Source organism: Sorex araneus, chromosome 8 (genome assembly GCF_027595985.1).
Source record: "Sorex araneus isolate mSorAra2 chromosome 8, mSorAra2.pri, whole genome shotgun sequence".
NCBI lineage: Eukaryota > Metazoa > Chordata > Mammalia > Eulipotyphla > Soricidae > Sorex > Sorex araneus.
In genome coordinates, this window is record NC_073309.1 from 11,462,379 (window position 1) to 11,479,741 (window position 17,363).

The following is a 17,363-nucleotide window of genomic DNA, read 5'->3' on the forward strand; positions in this document are numbered from 1 at the left end:
GGAACAGGAGGCAAGTCCAGGCGCCCTGGGAGACGTGCCGCAGAGAGAACCAGCACACGCGGGCAGACGGGAGGCAGGAGCGCCAAGCCCCACGCGGGCTGGAAGTGTGTGCGCAGCCGCCGGTACCCCGGCCCGGGGAGGGCCTTCTGGGAGAGCGTGCCAGTGATCGGCGGGTGAGAGCACTGTTTAGGAGGATTTGTAAAGCGGAGCCGGCCTTCGCCACCTCTGCCCCTGACAAAACAGGCTGGAAAACCGGAGCCCGGCGACCACCCCGCAGCGCGCTGCCTCACTTTATCCCAGCCGCTCCTGTCCTGGTCAAACCTATCCTCCTGGCTCTCGAGAACGAGACAAGACGTGGGTAAGGAAGGGTCTCTCTGAACGCTCCTGAGGCACAAGTTCCCTGCCACGAAGAGCCAGGCCCCAGGCTCTCTGAGGAACGGACAGGGAGGCAGGCAGGTAGCGCCCTGCGTGTGGCAGGGCCAGGGGCTGTCCCCAGCACCCCACTGTCCCCCGGCACCGACAGGAGTGATGCCCAAGCACCAAACTGGGAATAACACCCCAGAAACAAGCAAAACACACACACACACACACACACACACACACACACGCACGCACACACACACGCGCGCGCACGCACACACACACACGGATCAATCTGAGGGTTTATCGTAATGAGGGAGAAACCAGCTCCCCTGCAGCCTCCCCGACTCTCGGAAGCATCTCCACATCCCCCATCACCGCAAACCCTTGGAGTCTTCTGCTGCTCCCGTGACGGGCTGGGCCAGCCCCGAGGGCACTTCCACCTAAAGACTGGCTGCTCGCGGGGTCCAGAGTGGAGGGACGAGCAGGGGCCAGCTGAACCCAGGAGCCGCGCGGCCCAAGCCTGCACCGCTGGGGCTGAGAGATCACCAACACGCCCCACAAGAAACAGCACGTGTCATGGTATCCGCATCTCCCTCCGGCAGGCTGGGAGCCCCGGCGGGGTCCCGAGCAGGGGCCAGCCAGGCAGAGGGGGTCCGAGTCTCAGCCCTAGGAAGGCACTAAGCCTAGCACCCAACCTGAGTGTCATCTCCCTCGCTGCTGCCCCAGGAACGGCACGAGATCACTTCTCAGGGGACGCGGGCACGGGACCAGAGGGCGAGAGCAGGCCCCAGGGAAGTCGCCGTTTTCCTTCCCTCCCTGCGGACGTTGCGGTGTTCAGGCGGGAGAGCGCTGGTCTCCTCAGTGCTGGCCTGTCGGTGGTCCACTCGCTCTGCCCTTGGCCTGCCCGAGCTTGGAAGGTCGTGGCAGCGAACTCCATAAATCCCCGTGGAGGAGCCCGTCACCCCGGCGAGGGCACGTCCCCCTGGCTGCAGGACGCCGGCACTGGCAATACAGTTCAGGTGCCCTGAGTCCCTTCTCGAGGTGGCCGGGACCCTCTGGCTCCCCCTCTGCCCAGGAGGGGGGCGTGAGGGTCAGCAGGAAGGGTGGGGGGTCTCTGCCTGGACACCTCCGGCCACTACGGGCCCAAGAGTGCTGGGCACGAGCAGAACTGGCCCGTCCCTCGTCACATCTGCGGGAGACGGTGCTCCTCAGCACTGTGCCCCGAGCTCCTCTGTGTGGGTCACCAACAGACTGTGCCCCACCTGTCACAGCGGACTCGCAGACACAGAAAGAATCTTACAGGGCCAACGAGAGAGCACGGGGCTCAGGGGCTTGCCGTGCATCCTGCCGACCCCCGTTCGATCCCTGGAACCGTGTATGGCCCCCAAACACCACCAGGGCCACTCCTGAGCTTTGCAAAAGTCCCTGATGGCTGTGGCCCAAGTCGCCCCCCACCCCAGCCAAAATTAACTACCGTGCAACACTTTTCAAAAGCTACACTTGGTCTTCAAAAAGAGCCACAAGGGGGGCTGGAGCAACAGCACAGCGGGGAGGGCGTTTGCCTTGCACGCGGCCGACCCATGTTCGATTCCCAGCATCCCATATGGTCCCCTGAGCACCACCAGGAGTAATTCCTGAGTGCAGAGCCAGGAGTAACCCCTGTGCATCGATGGGTGTGACCCAAAAAGCAAAAAAAGGAAAAAAAGCAACAAAGGGGTTGGAGAGATGGTCAAGTGGGTAAAGCACTTGCCCTGCACTCACTGACCCAGGAGACACAGTCCGATGAGTAAGGCACTTGCCTTTCATGCGGCCAACCTGGGTTTGATCCCCATCACACATACGTTCTCCCGAGCCATGCCAGAAGTGAACCCTGAGCAGAGAGCCAGGAGAAAGCCCTGAGCACCACTGGATATGGCCCAGGAACAACAATAACAAAATAAATAATAATAATAAAGGAACGGAGAGAGGAGGGCCAGGGACGGCTTAACAGACTGGAGACTCTGCACGCAGGAGACATAAGGCCCATCAGTGTGGCCTCCAACATTATAAAATAAAAGGAGAAAGAGGCCAAAGACACAGCTCCATGACGAAGCGAGTATGCAAGGACCTTGCATGGATGAAGCCCTAGGATTAATCCCCAGTACTGTTAAAAAAAAAAAGTAATAATAAAATAAAAGGATAAGAAGGAAACTTCACTATTCAAAGAAAGCTAACTGTTAGATACAAATTTTGACTAAAACCTTGGTTTGGAGAAAAACATTCTGGAGACAAATTTGCACCCAAACTACATCAGAGAATGTCCAGAATTACTGTCCATTCCCTTGGGTTCGGCATTTCAAACAAGACTGTTCTTATTTGGGCTGAGAGATACCGCAGTAGGGAAGGTGCTTCCCTTACATATGGCTGACCTGGGTTTACTCTCCGGCACCACAAACAGGCCCCCAAGCCCCACCAGGAATGATCCCTGAGCACAACCCAGTACGGTCCAAAAGACAAACAGGGGCCGGAGTGATAGTACAGCGGGGAGGGCGTTTGCCTTGCATGTGGCCAAGCCAGGTTCGATCCTCGGCATCCCATATGGTCCCTCAAGCACCACCCAGGCGTGATTCTTGAGTGCAGAGCCAGGAGTAAGCCCTGAGCATAGACGGGTGTGACCCCCAAACAAAAAACAAAAAACAAATTAAAAAAAAAAAAAAACGGTTCACAGAAAACACAGTTCTTATTTATTTATGGAGACGGGAGTAAACTAGGACCGCAGCCTCATTCTCAAATGATTTGTTAGAACAGGCTGAAGTTTTTAAGAGTAAAACGTCATGACACTCACAATTGGCCTTCAAACGGTTCAAGATGGAAAGGAAGAAAAACAAACCCACACCAGCACCAACCAGGCTGGCCCAGAGGCAAAACCACCCAGGCCAGGCCTCGCAGGAGCTCCCCGGGGGGGGGGGGGCCGGGGGGGGTGATCGGACACGAATCGGGGGCGGCCCCAGGTTCTTCCCTGCTTTCCATTTCCAATCCCTTCACATGTTTGATAGTTTCATCACGAGAAACTGGGAAAATGCGGTTGGGTTTTCCTTTTTCTTCATTAGTAAAGCTATTAGGAAACGAAGCCTCTTAGAACAGTGCGTTCCATTATCCTTTTCAAAAAAAAAAACCCCTGAGCCAGGGGAGCCCACAATGCATAATGGGCCTAAAGAAACCAGCAGCTAATTGAGTGACGGGCGCTGCTGCAAGGACCCTGACAGGAGGCCCGCGTGGCTGGAGTTCTCGCTATAAATAGCCACACGCGCCCGCCTGCCACGGGGCCTGCGGCCTCGCACCCGACGCCCGGCGCCTGCCGCTCGCTCCACAATGGGCCTTTCTCCTCGGGCCTGCCAGCCCCACTGCCTGCGAGACACGGCTCAGGAATGGAGGGACTGACCGGGGTGGAGGAACCCAGCTCATTCCTCTCCCTCGCCAGAATCAGATCTGTCGGAGGGACATCACCAAGAGGGGCCGGCCGTGCTTCCCACGCACTCGGGCCCCGGGGCTGGACGGGAGCAGGACACACAGCTCTGCTCTGGGGCCTTTCCAGTCAGGGCAGACCATGTGCACTTTCTAAGTAAACCGCATGACCTCTTGAGGGCCGCAGATGTGGGAGAAGAGAAAGAGGGCCGGAGAGAGAGCACAGTGGGTAGGGCGCTTTGCCTTGCATGCAGCCGACACAGGTTCGATCCCCCGCATCCCATCTGGGCCCCCAAACACTGCCAGGAGTAACTCCTGAGTGCAGAGCCCAGAGTAAGTCCTGAGCATGGCGGGGTGTGACCCAAGAAAGAAAGAAATGAAACAGGGAAAGGAAATAAAAGGTCCTAAAAGAGTTGGGAGGGCGGCAGGAATCAAAAGCCTCCCGGGGAAGATGAGAGGAGCAGAGTGTGCAGGAAGAGCGACATCTGTATCTGCAGGAGGAAGACTCAGGTCAGAGCTAAGGGAGCACTGCCCCAGGGAGGGAGCACCTAGTCTGTCTGACGGCGGCCGGAGCAGGGCTAGCAAGGAGGGGCAGCCTGGGACCCTCTCTGGGACTTTGGCATTGGCTGGACAAGTGGTCGAGAGGCCTGAAAGGCTCAGCACAGAGGCGGGCGGGAGTTCACCCCAGCTATGGAGGTGGGGAGGGCGGGGAGTGGGGGGGTCTGCCAGGAGCACAGGGCTTCAGGGAGATGCGCGCCTGGGCCTCCCGCTGGGCTCCCCGAGGCCCATCAGTCAGGGCCCGTTGGTCTCACGGTAGCCACGCTTCCGGCAAATCCAGGCGCAAATAGTGCCAACTCGGAGCGTGGCTGCAGGAATTGGGCGACCACATCACACACGGGCGAACAATGAAACTGCTCTGCTGGCAAGAGCCTCCTTCCCGCCCCGGGACGCCAGAGTCCCCAGCTGGAGGGAGCATCATTGATCAGCACGGCCTCGGTGGAGGGACCCCGGGGGCCCGGGGAAAAAGACAAACAGGGGCCAGAGAGCGGGTCCCGGAAGGCCCCTGCCAGCGTCAGGACGGTGTGTTAGAAGGCGGGGAGAAGAATCTGGAAGTTTCCCAGGGTGGTGCTGGGGATCCTGGTCAAGGCCAGCAGAGTGAGCGGGCGAGTGAGACCCACAAGGGGGCGGCTGGAGAAAGCAGTGACCACCCCCTCAAAAAGTCACTAGCCTGGGCCAGAGCGCTAGTACAGCAGGGAGGGCATTTGCCTTGCACGAGATCAACCTGGGTTCGATCCCCGGCATCCCATATGGTCCCCCAAGCACCCCCACCAGGAGTAATTCAGTCACTGCAGAGTCAGGAACAACCCCTGAGCATTGCCGGGTGTGACCCTAAAAGCAAAAAGATAAAGAAAAGAAAAGAAAAGAAAAGAAAAGAAAAGAAAAGAAAAGAAAAGAAAAGAAAAGAAAAGAAAAGAAAAGAAAAGAAAGAGTAGCGGCTATCAGAGAGGCCCACAGAGCCGGGCAGTCCTTCGTCTCAATGCTGGGGGGCGGCGGGGGACAGTGGCTGGAACCATTTTCTTTGGCGCCAGCATACCTGGAGCAAAAGCGACCTGCAGAGGAGTTGGACACTGTCCACCGTGAAGTCCACCAAGCTGGGGCAGCCCCAGCACGACATGCAGCTCAGCCTGCTCTCCCCGGCCTCTCCTGCCAGTGTGCAAGTCGCCCCCCCCCACCCCGTGAAGAATTTCCTCCTGGAAAGGGCTGAGCCCGGCCACGAGGATGAATCACGCTTTTCTAAGAGTCTCTCCCTTTCTAGAACATTTCCTTCTTCACTGTGTTTTCTGCAAACGGGACCCATAATTAGAGGTAAACAGGGCCTGGAGGAGCCTGCCGCCCTCGGCCCAGCAGCGGGACAGGCCCTGGGCCCGGCCGCCAGGCGCAACGCTGCCAGGTGGCTCCGTTAGGAAATCTCCAGCGCCCGCCTGGCCTGCTTCTCGGAAGCATCTGGAAGAAAGAACTTTCTGCTTTAGGATCGGTTATCGTCACCGACCCCCCGCCCTGCTCCCGTACCCCCAAGACACACTCCAGTTACAGCCTGTCAAAGGGAAGCCTGTCTTCACTTCCAAGCGCAGAAGGTCCATGCGGGGGCGGGGCGGGGGCCTCGGACAAGGCACAGAGGTGGGATGGTCGGAGGGGGACGGCGGGCTCTGGGCCCAGGCTCGGGAGGCCCTGACAGAGCCGCCCAGGGGAACACACAAGCCCGCTTTCTCCTGCACAGCACTGAGAAGAAGCGGCGTTCACTCTCCACAGAGCCTCGGAACACTGGCCCACAGTGACGCGGCCGGAGGAGAGGCCAGAGGGCAGAGAGCAAACAGTTTCCTCGCCGCGCCCCCCACCCCCCCACCCCGTGCCCCATCACTCACACACAGGCTTAAAGAGAATCTGCTTTCACCTTCTCTCCCGCGACAGCCAGCCAGAAGCTGCCAGCATTTATTCACCGGGGTCTCTGGCTTCCCGGCTTAGGCAGAGCTGAATGAGCAAAAGTCTTGTCTAACTAATTAGCACCGGGTCTAGAATGCCAGAACTTGGGGGGACTCGGAGGGCCCCTGTTGATGCTGCTTCACTCACCCCCTCTCCATCCCCATCACTCATGCTCTGACAGGGTCTTCTCAGAACAGAGGGTGTAAGGAAAAGCCCCCCTGGACCCTAGAGACTCCACGAAGACGCCGAGTTAAAATCAAGAATGAGGGGCTGGAGCGATAGCACAGAGGGTAAGGCATTTGCCTTGCACACAGCCAACCCGGGTTCAATTCCCAGCATCCCATATGGTCCCCTGAGCACCTCGAGGAGTAATTCCTGAGTGCAAAGCCAGGAGTAACCCCTGTGCAGCACTGGGCATGACCCAAAAAGGAAAAAAAAAAATCAAGAATGAAAAGAGGGCTGGAGAGATAGCACAGCGGGTAGGGCATTTGCCTTGCACACGGCCGACCTGGGTTCATATCCCAGCATCCCATATGGTCCCCTGAGCATGACCAGGAGTAATTCCTGAGTGCAAAGCCAGGAGTAACCCCTGTGCGTTGCCAGGTGTGACCCAAAAAGCAAAAAAAAAAAAAAAAAAGAATGAAAAGAAACTCTGCTTATTCCTGGCAGTGCTCAGGGACCGTTTCTGGGGTGCCGGGGATCAAACCCAGAGAGGCCATGTGCAAGCACCTCACCCACTGGGCTGTCTCTCTAGCCCCTAGACAAGAATCCTCAGGGGCCAGAGTTCCGCTCTGAAAAACTTTCTCACTTACAACTTTTCATTTGCTTGTGTCAGAGACCAAACCCAGGGGTCACACGGATAACGCACGCCCTCGGCCCGTGAGCCAGAAAGCCCTGACTTCTGAAAAATTACACTCTCCGGCGAATGGAATATTATGTCCCAATTAAGACTTAGGTGAATGACTGCATGTACAGAGAAGCGTGTACAGCAACACGGAAGATTTATTCACACCACCATGTTGAAACAACAAAAAAATAACCATGAAGTTACAAGCCTACCCGATTTTGCTGACCCTCCCCACGAACACAAGGCATAACTACAGATGTCCCTCCCGGAGGCCCAGGGCAGCAGTGACCCTTCATGCCCCGGCACACAGGTCGTGGCGAGGCCAAGGAAACGGCTTGGGTCCCAGCGAGCAGCAGCCGCGGCTGATTGAAACACGGGGTGCCCCCAATGCGTGACCACAGGGCGGGCGCAGAAGGGAGAGAAGAAACCCTGAGACTACACAAACGGGACGGTCCCGGCCAGCCAGGGCAGACCTGGAAGAAAAGCCTCTAAGTCGGCCTCCAGACGGGCTCTGTTCAACGCGGGCCCGCAAGCTACCCACAATCACCATGCGCCAGAAATGCGGCCGGTCTGACCGAGACGCGCCCAGAATGTCAACTACACCCCAGATTATAAAAGCTGATCGCCCCAGTAAAAGCCTTCTGTCTTGGGGCCGGAGCGATAGCACAGTGGGTAGGGCGTTTGCCTTGCACGCGGCCGACCTGGGTTCGATCCCCGGCATCCCATATGGTCTCCCCAGCACCGCCAGGGTAATTCCTGAGTGAATGAGCCAGGAGTAACCCCTGTGCATCGTTGGGTGTGACCAAAAAGAAAAAAAAAAAAAAGCCTTCTGTCTTATTCCCAGAGTCTTTGTATTGACTCTGTTAAAATGGTAACAGTCTAGATGGAATAAAAGTAAATGCTTTATTCAAGTTAATTAGCCCTCTTAGGTTTTCCTTTTGGGGGAGGAGAGGGGCCCATACCCAGGGGTGCTCAAAACTTATTCCCGGCTCTGCCCTCAAGGATCACTCCTGGCAGGTTCCAGGAATCACACGTGGTGCCAGGGATTGAACCTGGGTCACCGCATGAGAAAGGTAGGTGCCCTACCCATTGTACTATCTCTTCAGTCCCTGCTTTTGCTCTTTAAACAAAAAGATTTGATTCATACAGCAGACACACCCAGGGGTAGGGGCCTGACGATGTGGTACTGGAGGCCTACTTGGTGCTTAGGGGGTCACTGGAGCTGCCAAGGGGTGCCGAGGACCGAAGCCAGCCTCATCCACGCTGAGCGTGTGCCCTCCCCCTGGGCTATCTCCAGTCCTGGCACTTGCTTCAACACGGCCCCATGGGGTCCCCTGAGTCTGCCCAGAGAGAGCCCTGAGAACAGAACCAGGCGCACGCCTCAAGTAAAGATGGGGAGTAAACACCTGCCCCTTCCCCGGGGGCTCCCAGTCCTAGGGAAAAGCCCTGCAGGGCAGAGGACAGCGACCACGTCCCCTCACACAGAGCCAGGATCCCACACCGAGAAACCTTGTGCCTAGAAAGAACAGAAAAAAGGAGCGAGGGGCTGGAGAGATAGCACAGCGGGTAGGGCGTTTGCCTTGCATGCGGCCGACCCGGGTTCGATTCCCAGCATCCCATATGGTCCCCTGAGCACTGCCAGGGGTAATTCCTGAGTGCAGAGCCAGGAATAAGCCCTGTGCATCGCCGGGTGTGACCCAAAAAGCAAAAGAAAGAAAAAAGAAAAAAGGAGCAAAGGCCGAAAGAGCCCAGGTGACGGAGGGGTGGCCTTGGCGGGCGCGGGGAGAGCGCGGGGGCCGAGCGAGCCTTCGAGGCGGCAGCAACCCCGACAGTGCCGAGGTGGCCCCGAGCAGGGGCGCTTGGACCGAGGGCGTTTTCTCTTTCTCCGGCAGGGCTTCCACAAGGCGGGTCCGCTGGAACGTTCGCTCGGGGGGCCCATGTGTTTCCTTTTGAGAGTTCCAACTAAAAGAGCCTTTTCTTTTGCATCTCCGCGGACACCGCAGCCGCGAGGGGGTCGGGCTGCAGCCCGGAGAGGCTCGCGGGAGGGGGGGCTTTTGGCTTCCGCGGGAATTCCTTGAGGTCCGGGGCTTGGCCGCGTCTGCCTGAGGTGCGGGGCGACGGAAAGCAACATACAGAGAGCTTTTCAGACAGCACTGAAGAGCGCTGTACACGCCAACGCCAGGCATCTGGTGCCAATCAAGAAAACAGCAGTCGCTGATGGAGCAGCCGCCATCGGGGGAAGAGAGCCAGGCCAGCACCTCGGCTGGGGATGGACGGCAGCCGCTGGACACAGCCCCGAGCGCTCCCCGGGTCCCTCAGGGTCCCAGAGCCATGGCATAGGCCCCGGAACTCGGTCACAGGAAAAGACGCTCGCACTCGCTACTCAACAGAGAACGGGCACCAACACAGCTCATGTGTGTGCAAGTGTGTGTCTGTGTGTGTAAGTGTGTGCATGTGTCTAACTGTGTACATGTGTGCACATGTGTCCACGTTTGCATGTTCGCATTTGTGTGCAAGCGCGCATGTGTGTGGGTGTTGTGATGTGTGCGTGTACACATGTGTGAGGGCCCCAAGAGGGCTTAGAGTATCTGCCGCCAGTTCCAGAGTCTTGGAGCAAGGCCAGGTGGACGCAGGGAGATGGACGGGGCCTCCCCGCCTCCTGGCAGCACAGAAGTGATGGCGATTTGGGGCTGGGTGCTGGGAGCAGCGGTCGGTAAACTGTGGTGCCTCTGTACCCCCTTAACCAGATGGCAGTCCCACTCTGGAGTCAGGGATGGCACTTGGTGGTAGGATGCAAGTTTTACATGAGTGAAGCCTTAAGTTCAATTCCTATACCACACACACACACACACACACACACACACACACACACACACACACAAATACCGGTTGAGATGAAAAAAACTGGGTGAAATAAGAGCAAAATTAAAAAGCAATATGCATGGGGAGGAATCTTATGCACACATGTATGACTTATATACCAAAAAGGTGTGATGGCATAATATAACAAAATATTCACAGAACTAGCTCAGAATAACAGAAACCCATGGGACTCTCTCCTCCTTCCCCGGAAAGCAAATTCTGCAGAATTTATGGGCAAAGGTCCTGTTCAGTCCCCACAGTGCTGCCACCTACAGAAGTGACCTCGGACAAAGGCCCTGACCTTGGACAGCCTGTTCTCACCACAGGAGATTCTGTCCCATTCACCTCAAAGCTATGCAAAGGGCCGGAGCGATAGGACAGCGGGTAGGGGGGTTGCCTTGCATGCGGCCAACCCAGGTTCAATCCCTGGCATCCTATATGGTCCCCGAGCACTGCCAGGAGTAATTCTTGAGTGCAGAACCAGAAATAACCCCTGAGCATTACTGGGTGTGACCACCCTTCCCCCCCCCAAAAAAAAAAGCTCTGCAGAAAGGCTGAGCCCATTTAAAATATGGATTGAGGAGTCCGAACAGCCCGACACAGAGTAAGCAATCATAACGCTTTTCCTCCAAAAGTGCTAAATAACAGCAGCTAGGTATGTGGGGGGGGGAGTCGTGTGAAAAAACATTTCCAGTTTTAGGAGCACGTGTTTCTTTTACAATCAGAAAGAAATAATGCCCAGTTTGGGGAACAGGAGGAAACGTCTCAGCAATGTCTTGGCAGCGTCGCCCAAGAGGGAAGTCGCCAGGCCTCGAGTCTACCCCGTCGGGGCAGTGCCCGAGTGGTGGTGGACAGGCTGCGTCTCCCTCTCCCAGCGGTCACTCGCCCTCCTTCACAGCACCAGCTCACAGGAACTCAAAATTGGTTTTGACTCTGCCTCTTGCCCGCCCGCTTCTCAGCTGAAGAAACAGTGAACGATTTTTCAAGTTTAAATTTTACATGGCTTTTAACTGAAGCATAATTTGAAAAAAAAAAAAATGTTCTCTCTTCTCCCTCTGTCTCAAGTGCCAGGGACTAGCAGGGTTATTTATCTTTCAGTTGAAAAACTGGAAAAACAGCAGCGTGTTGACTTTCAATAAATGCATGCACTGTCCGCCAGCCAGCCCCCCCCACACCCCGACACGCCCAGCACCCCCCCACGAGAACCCTCCGTCGTAGGAGGGCGCGGTGGGGGCCTCCTGGGGACCCGCCTATCTGTTCCAGGCGTGGAGCATGCATGACAGACTCCACTTAGAAGACGCCGAAATAAACAGAGACTATTTGCTTTCTTTTCCTTTTTTTCCCCTGAAATCTGGGAGACACACATGGGCAAATAAAGACACACATAGAAGCAACTGGCAGGGGCCGGGGGGTGGGGGGCGTGGGTTAGGCCCACCCTGAGGCCCGCCGAGACACACAATGGGGCGCACTGTTGGGGCAGGAGCAGAGAAGGAGAAGGGGAAAGCATGGGGCCGAGGGGCGCCCCACACGGAGACACACCGCCGGCCGAGGGGTCTGTGTGTGCACGGGCAGAGATGGACACACAGTCGGCCGGGGAACATGAGGGCACGAGAGCAAGGGATGCGCAGAGGGAGAGAAGCAAGAGGAAACAGGATTCTCCAGGGGCTGGAGTGATAGCACAGCGGGTAGGGCGTTTGCCTTGCACGCAGCCGACCCGGGGTTTGATTCCCAGCATCCCATATGGTCCCCTGAGCACCTCCAGGGGTAATTCCTGAGTGCAGAGCCAGGAGTGACCCCTGTGCATCGCCAGGTCTGACCTAAAAAGCAAAAAAAAAAAAACAGGACTCTCCTGGTGCGGAGACGCCCCGCAGACAGCCCTGGGTGCCTGTGAGAGCCGTCAGGAAGGGACCGGCCAGAGCCGTGCCGGTGCAGCCAAGCCCCGAGCCATGAAAGGGCGGGACGTGGGGCCGGGGGAACGCACAGCAGGCCCGGGCTCCATCCCTGGAGGAGGCCCTGAGCACACAGGCAGCCTGGAGCCGGGAGCTGTCTCGCTCCGTCCTGCTCCATTTCCCACTCACCGCGGCTAACACAGTTCCTGACTCCTGCTCCACATTCACTGTTTTCTAACCCTCCTCCCCCAAAAAAACACACAGCAGACTACCTGGAAGGGGTCGAAGCCTGAGGGTGCTGAGCCCCACCCCAGGGATCCCCAAACCTCCTGGAGGCTGACAGAGGGCCTGAGACTTCCATTTCGAATATGCTTCCCAGGGGTCCCGAGGGACCCCCCTTGGAGAGCCACTCGCTATTGGCTATTAGACCTTAGGCCGAGGGTGCTAAGCTACCTTTCCCATGAAGCAAACTCCCTCTCTCTCCTGGATTATAGAGCCGGATAAAAACACACCAGGAGGTGGTCCGGGAGACACTACGGAGTGCCGTCCCCATCCCTACCTCCCACCCCCACCCCCTCCACCCCTGGCACTGTGTAATCCCCTAAGTATCACCACGGATAGTCCTGATGGCTCCCAAGCCCAGCTGGAGGGGCCCTGGTGGCTTCTTTGCATGAACCACCAGCCTGCTGGGTGGACACTGGCCCGGGGAGGCCCTGGGTCTCCTGAGCACTGCCCGGGAGACCTCGCCACACACACCCAAACTGTATGAGGAGGCATGTTAAAGGAATACAGGAAACAACTTGAAGACACACGCACACACACACACACACACACACACAGTGGGGAATGGACACCTGAAGACGGGGAGTCACTCACACACACACACACACACACACACACACACACACACAGAGTGGGGAATGGACACCTGAAGAGGGGAGTGGCGCCCAGGAGCAGAGCCCAAGGACTGCGTGTGTGCGGTCCCGGGTTCTGCCCCAGCAGCCCGGGGGAAAGAAACCGTCAACCTCGCCAATGACCAAACGCGCTGGCCCGTGTGCTCCTGACGGGAAGCGCCAGGAAGGAACCCACATGGCTTCGGAGGCGCCCTGTCAGACACGTACACCCCAAATCCACTCGGGAGGAAATCAGCAGGCAAAGCCTACGTGGGCGCCTTCCAAGGCTGACGTGTACTTTTCAACAACGACAGTGCCACAAAATTAATAGGCCAGGGCTGAAGAACTGATCCCAGATTTGGGAAGACTTGACCACAAAGAGCAAAGCATACTTTTTTTTTTTTCTGGTTTTGGGGCCACACCCGGTGGCTTACTCCTGGCTCGGAGCTCGGGGACCACTCCCGGGAGGGGGACTACACGGGGTGTGGGGATCAAACCCCAGCCGACCACATGCATGCAAGGCAAGCACCCTACTTGCTGTACTTCCGCTCCAGCCCAGTAAGGCATACTCTTGCACAGACTCCTGGGTCAGGGAGAAAATTCACTCCAAGTGCATTATTGCAATAAATGGGAAATCTAAATTAGATATCAATATTTCCAATATTTTAAATTCTTGATTTGTGAGACTATAATAAAAAGTTTTTTAAAAAAGCACTCTCTTCCAATTCATCCATTTGCTCAAGCGGGCACCAGTAATGTCTCCATTGTGAGACTTGTTACTGTTTTTGGCATATTAAACACACCATGGATAGCTTGCCAGGCTCTGCCGTGCAAAAATGTTGGTTAGATGCCACGAAGTAGGTTGCAGTGCCTTAACTATATGCGTGCTGCGGGCCGAAGCCTCTTCCATCCTCGTCCAGGGGAGTGCTAACCTTCTCTCCTTTCATACAACACAAAGATACACTAATACTAACAGTCAGTGAATACAGCTCAGAGGGAGAGCAAGTGCTCCCATGTGTAGGTTTGATCTCGGGCACACACACAAATTAGACATATATGCATACATGTGTATATGTATACAAATGCAGCTGGGTAGTACTATACTGTAGTACTGTCATCCCGTCGTTCACCAATTTGCTCGAGCGGGCACCAGTAACGTCCCCATTATGAGACTTGTTACTGTTTTTGGCATATCGAATACGCCACGGGTAGCTTGCCAGGCTCTGCCGTGTGGGTGGGATACTCTCGGTAGGTAGCTTGCTGGGCTCTCCGAGAGGGGCAGAGGATGCAGTTGGGTAACAGGCACAAATGGAGATCTTTGTCCTACTCCTGTAACTTTTCTCTAAAATTGAAATTCTGGAAGGGGGATTTGGGAGCCACACGCAGCAGTGCTCAGGGATCACTTCTGGCATAGCTCAAGGATCACATGGGCTGTGGGGGATCGAACCCAGGCTGACTGGTACCAAAAAAGTGCCCTACTCACTGCACTATCTCTCCAGCCCCAATAAATGACTTCAAAATAAAGAAGTTAGGGACCTGTGCCCTGAGCAATAGCACAGCAGGGAGGGCGCCTGCCTCCCTCACAGTCAGCTGTGTTCAATCCTCAACATCCTCTATGGTCCCCGGAGCCCCGCCAGGAGTAAGCCCTGGCACTGACGGGTGTGGCAAAGGAGGAAGAGGAAGAGGAAGAGGAAGCAGAGGTGGCCTGGGACGACACAGGGGCCAAAGCACCCAACTGCAAGCCTGCAGCCACGAGTCTGACCCCAGCGCCACCCCCATGCCCCAAATACATGCCAGCAGCTCTGTCTGGGAGCCCTGGCACCACCAGCACAGGTGATCTCCAGCGGGCCGTGGCCAGGCCTGTGCCCACATCGCTGCGAAAATGTGCATCCCCCGGTGAGAATGCGTGCGAGCGCCACAGCCCCAGACGGAGCCCGACCCCCAAGCAAGCACGACACTCCCAGTCACGGCACCTTGGCAAGCACGAAGGGAAGGTGAAGTGAGCCCCACACCACGGCACCACGAAGGTAGCATCCAACTGCACGCCTGGTCTGGCTCGCGCTACCCTGTCCCCCTCGAAGGCCACGGCGGGGCGGCTGCAGGCGAGGAGAGCTACGGGAGCAAGCGGAGGGTGGGGCGCTGTCCCCAGCCCAGGGAGAGAGGACCGTCACGTGGGGTAGCGTCTCCCACCCAGGACGCCTTCCCTTACAGGAAGGTCGTCAAAGCTTGAGAGCCAACCGCAGCCCCTGGCTTCCATGCAGAGGGCAGGCGGGCCGCGCCCCGGGAGCCCCCCTCCACTTCGGGTGGAAGCCTTGGGCCGCCCAGGGCGCGGGTGCGTGACTCCCGCCAAGCCCTCGGCCACGGCAGCCACGCCAGGGCCACTCTCAGCCAGGTTTTCGGGGGGCGCGTCCAAGTCTGCCCAGCTCTGCCTTGCTCTTTAGGGAAGCGGCGCCCCCCAGGCCCCCGACACCCCACGTTTTCCATCAGATTCCAGTATCAGGCACTTCACAACCCAACCCAAAGCTGCTAAAGCTGAGGCCAGCCAGAGCCACAGGTGCCGTGGGCACGGACTGGCAACGCGCCCCCAGCACAGAAACCCGCCCTGAGCTGCCGTGCGGGACTATCCGAGACAGGCCAAGACGCCCGGCGAGGCTCAGGGGTTGCTGCCGGGAAACGGCCTGAGAGTCTCTGGGGGAGCCGAGCGGCCGCCCCGCGGACACGCGCTCACGGGGCCTCGGGCACGGGCGGCAGAGAATGCTCTTTGCAGCTCCGAACAGCCCCAGCGCCCACCCAGAAGAGACCAAGTGTGGCAGATTAGTAAGAGAACCCTCCATACGCCAATAAAAAAGCCAACGCCTGCTCCACGTGAAACCACGGGCGAGCTCACGCCTGCACAGGGACCCGGGACACTCGCGCTGCACAACCTCACTGCGTGAAGCCCAGGAGAAGCCAAACTCATCCTGGTGAGATACTGGAAGGGACCAGAATGAGCACGAGGAACGCTCTGGAAGGGACCAGAAGGAGCCTGGGGAACATTCTGGAAGGGACCAGAAGGAGCCTGGGGAACATTCTGGGGCCCTACAAATTTTCCACATATTGAGTTGAGTAGTGGTTACACGGACCTGAACAGATATAAATCTTCATCGAGCTGTATCGTATCTGTGCATTTTAATTTAAAAGAGAAAAACTTCGGTGTCTGGGGATGAAAAATCAAAGTTACGGTCAAAGATAATCCAGTTTTCATAATCCAACAAGAAAGGACAAAAATAAATGGACTACAGTTTCAAGTTAAATTTTCTGAAGGTGTGGTATGATTGTGATCAACAAGCCCAAGAAGTTTCCCTGTGAAAAACAGCATTTAAGAAACCCCCAAGTTGAGAGCAGGCGAGACTGTTCAGCGGGCAGGAGCTGAGCAATGGGAGCAGTCCAGCCTGACCCCCGAAGTGCCCCGAGCAGCCCTGGGAGGGACGCCCGCCCAAGAGCAGGGCTGGGAGCAGCGCCGCACACCAGGACAACCAGAGGGGCTGGAGTGATAGCACAGCGGGGACGGCACTTACCTTGCATGCAGCCACTCCGGGTTCAATCCCCAGCACCCCACATGGTTCCCCCCTAACCCACCAGGGGTGATCCCTGAGCACAGGGCCAGGAGTATAGCCTAAGCATCATTGGGTGGGACCAAAAAAAAAACTCAAAAACTAAAATTAAGGGGCTGGATCGATAGCACAGCGGGTAGGGCGTTTGCCTTGCACTCGGCCGACCCAGATTCAAATCCCAGCATCCCATATGGTCCCCTGAGCACTGCCAGGAGTAATTCCTGAGTGTAGAACCAGGAATAACCCCTGTGCATCGCCGGGTGTGACCCAAAAAGCAAAAAAAAGAAAAACAAAACAAAAAAAACCTAAAATTAAAAAAGAAAACACGATAAAACAAGATCGCCCAAACTGATCCACACACACACACAAAAAAAATTTGGACAAACATACAGAAAAGAAATTTAAATGAGAAAACTTAACAAATATCATTTAAATGAGAAAGCTATTTAAAAACTTTATTTTAAGTATGAAAATCTCATGAAATGATTTTCTCAGAAAATATGAATTAACAAAACTGATGCAAGATGAATCAGAAAAGCTGAACAAACCAATCATTATGGAGAATATACTGAAAAAAATCATCAAAGAATTATTTCAAAGGACGATGCCAAACCCTGCTGGTTTTATGGGTGAGCTCTTTCCCGCACTCATGGAACAGATAATTCCCATGTTATAGTCTGTTCCAGAAGCTGGAAAGCACATTAATTTACTTTATAAAATTAACTTAACCTCAAGATCTGAGCTGACAAAAATAGTACAAAACTGAGGCAAAAGTCACTTCTGGTTACAAATGGAAAACCCTCAAATAACTGCTAGCGTTTGTCAGCAAAGCTAACGAGATTTTCAGGGAATAATCCACCGTGAACAATTAAGTACATTCTAGAAATCCTAAGACTACTGCGATTGGGAAATACAGTGAGCTGAAAGAAGAGGGGCCAGAGAGGTAGAACAGTGGTTATGGCGAGGCGTGATCTCTGAGCGCAGAGCCGGG

The 17,363-nt window shown here is 56.1% G+C and overlaps 1 protein-coding gene and 1 non-coding gene across 2 annotated transcripts in view; both read right to left on the minus strand.

Moving 5' to 3' along the window:
• Positions 1-17,363, minus strand: part of WWP2 (WW domain containing E3 ubiquitin protein ligase 2) — a 110,368-nt gene that overhangs the window by 64,235 nt on the left and 28,770 nt on the right. The window lies entirely within an intron of this gene.
• Positions 13,611-13,733, minus strand: LOC129406913 (U6atac minor spliceosomal RNA). The gene has a single exon (XR_008631333.1). It is a non-coding gene; the product is annotated as a U6atac minor spliceosomal RNA (small nuclear RNA).